This window comes from Tupaia chinensis, unplaced genomic scaffold (genome assembly GCF_000334495.1).
Source record: "Tupaia chinensis unplaced genomic scaffold, TupChi_1.0 Scaffold144314_1, whole genome shotgun sequence".
NCBI lineage: Eukaryota > Metazoa > Chordata > Mammalia > Scandentia > Tupaiidae > Tupaia > Tupaia belangeri.
This window is the reverse complement of record NW_006204172.1, coordinates 51,646-58,470: the sequence shown is the minus strand read 5'-3', so window position 1 is coordinate 58,470 and position 6,825 is coordinate 51,646. Positions and strand designations below refer to the sequence as shown.

At 40.5% G+C, this 6,825-nt stretch overlaps 1 pseudogene; it reads left to right on the top strand.

The window, feature by feature from the left end:
- The first annotated feature begins 2,736 nt into the window (after nucleotides 1-2,736).
- On the top strand, nucleotides 2,737-4,109 carry LOC102493650 (RNA-binding motif protein, X-linked 2 pseudogene; annotated as a pseudogene).
- Nucleotides 4,110-6,825: the final 2,716 nt, after the last annotated feature.

Sequence of the window (6,825 nt, the reverse complement as noted above, 5' to 3'; positions counted from 1 at the left end):
AGAAAGAAAGAAAGAAAGAAAGAAAGAAAGAAAGAAAGAAAGAAAGGAAGGAAGGAAGGAAGGAAGGAAGGAAGAAAGAAAGAAGAAAGAAAGAAAGAAGAAAGAAAGAAAGAGAAATCTTGGCTTAACCCAAACTCACAAAGATATTCTATTTTTTTTTCTAAACATTTTATAGCATTAGCTCTTGAATTTAGGTCTATGATCTACTTTGAGTTAATTTTTTGCATATGATGTTAAGTATGCATGTAAATTATTCTTTTTTTTTTAATGTGGATATTCAGTCATCCCAGTACTATTTGTTAAAAATGCAATGGAGGAGCCAGTTCTGTAGCACAGAGATAATGCACTGCTAATGGTAGCTGGATCCCTCATACTGATGACGGTTCGATTCCCCTGCCCTTTCAGCCTGAAACATGCCAAGCACACACATGAGTGCCCAAGATCCGAAGGGCTAGAGGACTGGAGGAAGGGGATCACAGTGTAACCAGATTTTGTCGATGTTGCTCATATCTCTTTCTCTCAATCATTCTCACACGCATTACGTGCACACACATTCACACATTCTGTTGTTACTAAAGAAAAAAAAAGAAAGTGAAATGAATTGCCTTGGGATATTTATTGGAAATAATCTGATTACAGTGGCCAGCAGGTGGCGTGGTGGTTAAGGTGCTGGATCCTACGTGACCAACAGTGGATCAAGTAAGACTGGGAGGGTTGAAAATCTTGCCAGGACATTGGAGCTATGACCTGCCCCTTTCAGGGAATAGGGCAATTGAAGATTTTCTTCTTAAAATTCACACTCCAGATCCAGAAATCTAGATAAGACAGGCAAATCACAAGCCTCTCAGAAGCCATCTACATCGGAGCTGTGACCTGCCCCTTCTGGGGAGTAGGTCAACTGAAGATTTTCTGCTCCAACTTCACCCTCCTACCCAAAACTCTAGACAGGCAGGGGAAAACTGTCTCTCTCTCTCTTTCTCTCTCTCTCTCCCTCTTTACATAAATATTTTTTTAATTTTTAAAGTAAAGTACTTTTTCATGCCTCTCTGATCTCTCTTTTATCTTTATAATTCTCACCCCTCCCTCCCACATAGGACTGGCAAACCACAGGCCTTTTCAGAAGCCACCTACTTTGGAACTGTGAACTGCTCCTTTTGTGGAGTAGGGCAACTGAATATTTTCTATTCCAATTTCACTCTCTAGACCCAAAAATCTAGATAGGTGGGGCAACCTCTGTCTCCTCTCTCTCTCTTTATTTATTTTTTAAAATTTTAAAGGAAGGTACTTTTCTTGCCTCTCTGATCTCTCCTTAATTTTGCTAATTCTCACCTTTCAGGCCATCCCACATAGAACAGGCAAATCACAGGCACTTTCAGAAGCCATCAGGTCACAGGGAACAGTGACTTGCCCCTTTCAGGGACTAGGGCAACTTAAGATTTTCTTCTCCAACTTCATCCTCCAGATCCAAAAATCTAGACAGATAAAGCAACCTCTGTTCCCTATCTGTCTCTACCTGTCTCTCTCTCTCTCTTTAAATATTTTTTTAAATTTTAAAGTGAAGTACTTTTTCTTGTCCCTCTAATCACATCTTTATTTTGCTAATTTTCACCTTCTCCCCTCCCCCCAACACACACATAGAACAGGCAACTCACAGGCCCTTTCAGAAGTCATCAGTTCCCAGGAAGCTGTGATCTGCCCCATTCAAGGACTAGGGCAACTGAAGATTTTCTACTCCAACTTCCCCCTCCAGACCCAAAAATCTAGACAGGAAGGACAACCTCTGTCTCCACTCTGTCTCTCTCTTTTTAATTTTTTTTTCATTTTAAAGTAAAGTACTTTTTCTTGCAATCTGGTCTCTCCTTTATCTTGCTAATTCTCACCCTTGCCTCCACATAGGACAGACAAGTCACAAGCCCTTTCAGAAACCATCGGGTCACAGGGAGCTATGATTGCCCCTTTTGAATAGTGCTTATGCACTGCGCAGTTTTCATTTTTTGCTTTTATTTTTAAGAATTATTTTATTTAACTTTATTTATCTATTTATTTAAATTTGACCAGAGAAGGACAGAGTGAGAGAGAGAGAATGTGAGAAAGCAAACCACTAGGTGTGGGACTCAAATCATTGTGGGCCATGTGGGAGTCCAGCACCCTTAACCACCACACTGTCTGCTGGCCCCATTTTTTGCTTTAATTTTTTTTAAATTGCTTTTGTCTTCTTTTTCTTTCTTTCCCTTTGTTCTCTTCTCTCTTTTTTTTTTTAACCTTTCTCATTTTCTGCTCTACCTTCACACACTGAAGGTCTAGAAAGGTCTAGTGCACAGTAGGCAAACATCTGAATACTTTTAAGGTTAGAAAAATCCTCAATTCCCACTGAAACTGCGGCACAAAAGATGAAACTCCTCTTCATAAATCTGAACTCAAATCTCTTTCAATGGATATCACATTGCAAAACACAGGAGAGAAGAGAAATTGGGGTAGAAGTATCTCACAGTAAAGGGAAGCACACAAGCTTACAGTTGCAGAAAACTTCTCCAACAAATTAGACAAAAGTAAATACAAATGACTAGAAATCCAAGAAGAGAGACAACAGAGTGAGCAGCAGGAAGGATGGACCTGCAGAGAGAGTGCCAGTTAGCTTCTCCTGCACACCTCTGGACTCTCAGTTGAAACCCCACAGCTCAGCCCAGGTGCACCTGTTCTCTAGGAACTGAGAGGTCTCTGTAATATCCAGTTCCGATGACAAAAGTGCAGATTACATGGTGAGCATCAGGAAAACGGAACTGCAGAGAGATTGCACATCACTGCCTCCTGCACACTTCTGAATGCTCAGATTTAAATACAAGAAATTAGGAAGAGACATATAATCCATCAGATGACCAGAAATGACTGCACAGGCGCAAAAAATATGAGAAAGCAAGAAAACATCTCTCCCCCAAGAGAAAACATCAATTCCTCATCATCAACAGACAGTACAATGGAACTCCTGGAAATGTCAGATAAAGAATTCAGAATATTCATAGTGACAAACTAACAGAGATGCAAGAGAAGAGAGACAAAGAGCTCCAGAAGATGCAAGAGAAAGAGACGAGTTCCAAGAAGTGAGAACATTCTTGCACAAATGGGGAGCACAAACATGCAAAGTTGAACCCTTTAACTAAAGTGAAGCTGATCAACAAGCTGAATGAGCGAGAGGTCCAGCTGGGGGTGGCAGGTAAGGTGTCCTGGCACTCCGAGTATAAGGACAGCTGCTAGATCTTCCTGGGAGTGCTTCCTTATGAACTGACTGAAGGAGACATCATTTGTGTGTTCTCACAATATTATGAGATTGTTAACATTAACCTTGTGCAGGACAAAAAGACTGGGAAATCCACAGGATTCTGTTTTCTCTGCTATAAAGATCACAGGAGCATGATTCTGGCTGTTGACAGTTTTAATGGGATCAAGATCAAAGGAAGAACTATTTGAGTGGACCATGTATCTAACTATCAGGCTCCTAGGGACTCAGAAGAAATGGATGATTTGACCAGAGAGCTCCAGGAGAAGGGCTGGGTGACTCACACACCCCTCACAGGGTTCGTCTGAAGGCTCTGAAGATGACAACCCCACAATAAAGCTCAAGAAAAACAGAAAGAAATAGAGAAGACAGACCAGGACAAACATACAGAGCAGCCGTCTTCTTCCTCATCACCCAGGAGAAAGATAACAAAGGAAAAAGTCGACCCTGGCTCTAAGAAGCACACCAGCAAGAACTCAGAGAGGGCTTCAAAGTCAGAGTCCTGGGGCAGGGGATAAGGGGAGACTACCCCAACTCCCCTGAGGTCAGGATTATGGGTTGTGGTGGAGCCAAGAACCTGGAGAGGTAGCCAAAGAAGGAGAAACCCAAGCATGAGCACAAGTCCTCAAGCTGGAGGGAGGTGAGAGAAGAAAAGAACAGGGAAGAGGACAGAGGGCCAGGCTCTGACACACATTCTAACTGGCACAGTGGGCTCTCTAAAGGGGGCAGTCACAGAAGTAGAAATAAGAGCTGAGATGAATCCCATAGGCATAAAAGGGCCTGGCATCCCAGAGAACAAGAGTCCTCGAATCACAGTGAGCACAGGCATCATTGAAGCCTTCAGCTGCTCCACTGATTTGGTCTTGAACTTTGTTTTTTAAATATAATCAAATTCAATTTAAAAAACAAAATCAAACAGAACTGTTAGAGATGAAGGCTGTAATACAGGAAATCAAAATCTCTCTCAAAAGTATTAAAAGCAGGTTAGATCATGAAGAAGATCAAATCTCAGATGCAGAAGACTAAACTTCTGACCTGGAAAAATTCACCAAAATAACTGAGAAAATAACCCCCCAAAATGAAAATAATGTACAAGAATTATGAGATACCATTAAACACCCAAACATCCAGATAATCAGTATCCCAGAAGATGAAGAAACTAGTAAGGACACTGATCATCTATTCCATGAAATCCTAGAAAAAAAATTCTCCAAACATAGAGAAGTACTCAAATATCTAGACCCAAGAAATACAAAGGACCTCACAAAGAATCAGTCCAAGAAGATCTTCTCCAAGGCACATCATAGCCATATTGTATGGCTATGTCGCTGGACTCCCACGTAGTCGACCGCGGTTTGTGTCCCGGACCCGGTGGCTTAAAACTCACGCCGGGCGCGTGTGCGTGCGTGCCCAAGATCCCGGGAGGAGAATGGAGGAGAAGGGATTGCGGCGTGACCATCCCCCCTGGGGGGTGATTTCTCGCTTTCTGTCTCTATGTCTCTCTCTGTCTGTCTGGTGAGCGCACGCACCCTATAGTGAAAAAAAAACCCTCTCAAAAAAAAAAAAAGAATTTGTCAACACCAGACCAGCTCTTCAAGAAGTGCTGAAGGGAGTGCTATACCAGGAAAACTAAAGACAGACACACAGAGATAAGAGAGCAAAAACCTACCAAGAAAATGGCCGACTTAATGGTAGTGACAAGTACGGAAAGATCAAGAATAATGTTAAACGTTAACTTCCAGAATTTAAGCCAAAAGATCAGACCACAGTAACTGCAAATTCAACAGAAGAGAGGTTAATTACATGAGACTGCACAGAAGAAATAGCATTTATGACATTTGACTAAAACATTGCTGATTTTCTCCTATGCTTCCTTTTCCAGATTTAAAGATTTTTGTCTTTTTTTGAGCTGTTGATAGGTTCAGCGATTTGCTTTTTTGAGGGGAGAAATTTAAACATATTATTTTCTCATTTCCTGACCCCTCTGGAATTGGAAAATATTTGTGGATATTCTTATTTGGTGAAAAAATTATTATTTGCATAAATTCAATAATATCTGTTGCCTCAGACCAGAATTTTGAAATACTGGTTATTGCCAGGGCTTTGACTAGAATGTCATTTCTGAAGATATGGGCAGAAAGCTCAGGAACTAAGGTAAATTTCAAGAAAGCCAACAGAAGTTCTTGGAAAGATTGTCTGGTACCATAAACAGTTCTGCCTGGCAGGTAAGTAAAGAATGTCACTTCTTCACAGGCCCTCAAAAAACTTTCACGTACAGGTACTTAAAGTTACAGTCAGATGGTGAGCTCCTGACTTGGTTCAGTAGTAGCCTTCAGAGGCCTTTCAAAGAGTCTAATTTGGATTAGGACCATTGAAGATCTTTGGCCCAGACTTCACCGTCCTGCCCCCAAGATAAAGTCAGATTAGAGAACCCTATTTATTCTCTCTCCATCTCTCTCTATAATATTTTTTTTAATATTTAAACTTCCTTTCCCCCACCCACAGAGGACAAGCCAATCATTAGCCATCTATATTTGAGTTCTGAGAGGCCCTTTTGGCGTGTGTTGTGCAGTTTTCATTTTTTATTTAAATTTTTTTCTCTTTTTTGGTGAGCTATTGTTTTGGTCTTGCTTTTTTCTCTTTTTTCTCTTTTTTCTTTCTTTTTCCCTCTTTCTTTTATCTTTCTCACTTTTCTGCTCAGACTCTGCACAGTTTCTAAACAGGTCTAGGTGCACAGTAGTCAACTATCTGAATACTTCTAAGGTCAGATTAATCCTCAACTTCCATGGAATCTGCTACACAAAGGGAGAAAAATGGTATTGTTGAGAGATTGCAGATCGCCTCCTCCTACATGCTTCTAAATGTTCAGATTTAACTCTAAAAACTAGGAAAAAACTTATAATCCATTAGATGACCAGAAACCACCACAGAGACACAAGAAATGAGAAACCAAGAAAATATTTCTTCCCGAAGGGAAAAGAATAACTCTTCACCTTCCACAGACAATACAAGAGAACTCGTGGAAATAAAGAATTTTAAATATTTATGGTGACGAAGCTAATAGGGATACAAGAGAAGAAGACAAGAAACTCCAGAAGATGCAAGAGAAAAGAGACAATGAGTTCCAGGAGGTGAGGAAGTTCTTGCCTCTAAAAGAGGAAATACACACCATAAAAAAGAACCAGACAGAACTGTTAGAGATGAAGGCTGTAATACGGGAAATCAAATCCTCCCTTGAAGGAACTAAAAGCAGATTAGATCATGCAGATCAAAATCTCAGATGTAGAATATAGAACCTCTGACTTAGAAAAATTCACCAAAAAGACTGAGAAAATAGCCTCCCCCCAAAAAAGAGAAAAATATACAAGTAATAGTAGATCCCATTAAACACCCAAACATCCTGATAATCAGTATCCCAGAAGGTGAAGAAACTAATAAGGGCATTGATAACCTATTCCATGAAATCCTGGAAGAAAATTTTCAAAGCTAGAGAGGCATTCAGAGTTCCCAAGAAATACAAAGGACCCCAAATAGAATCAGACCACGCAGCT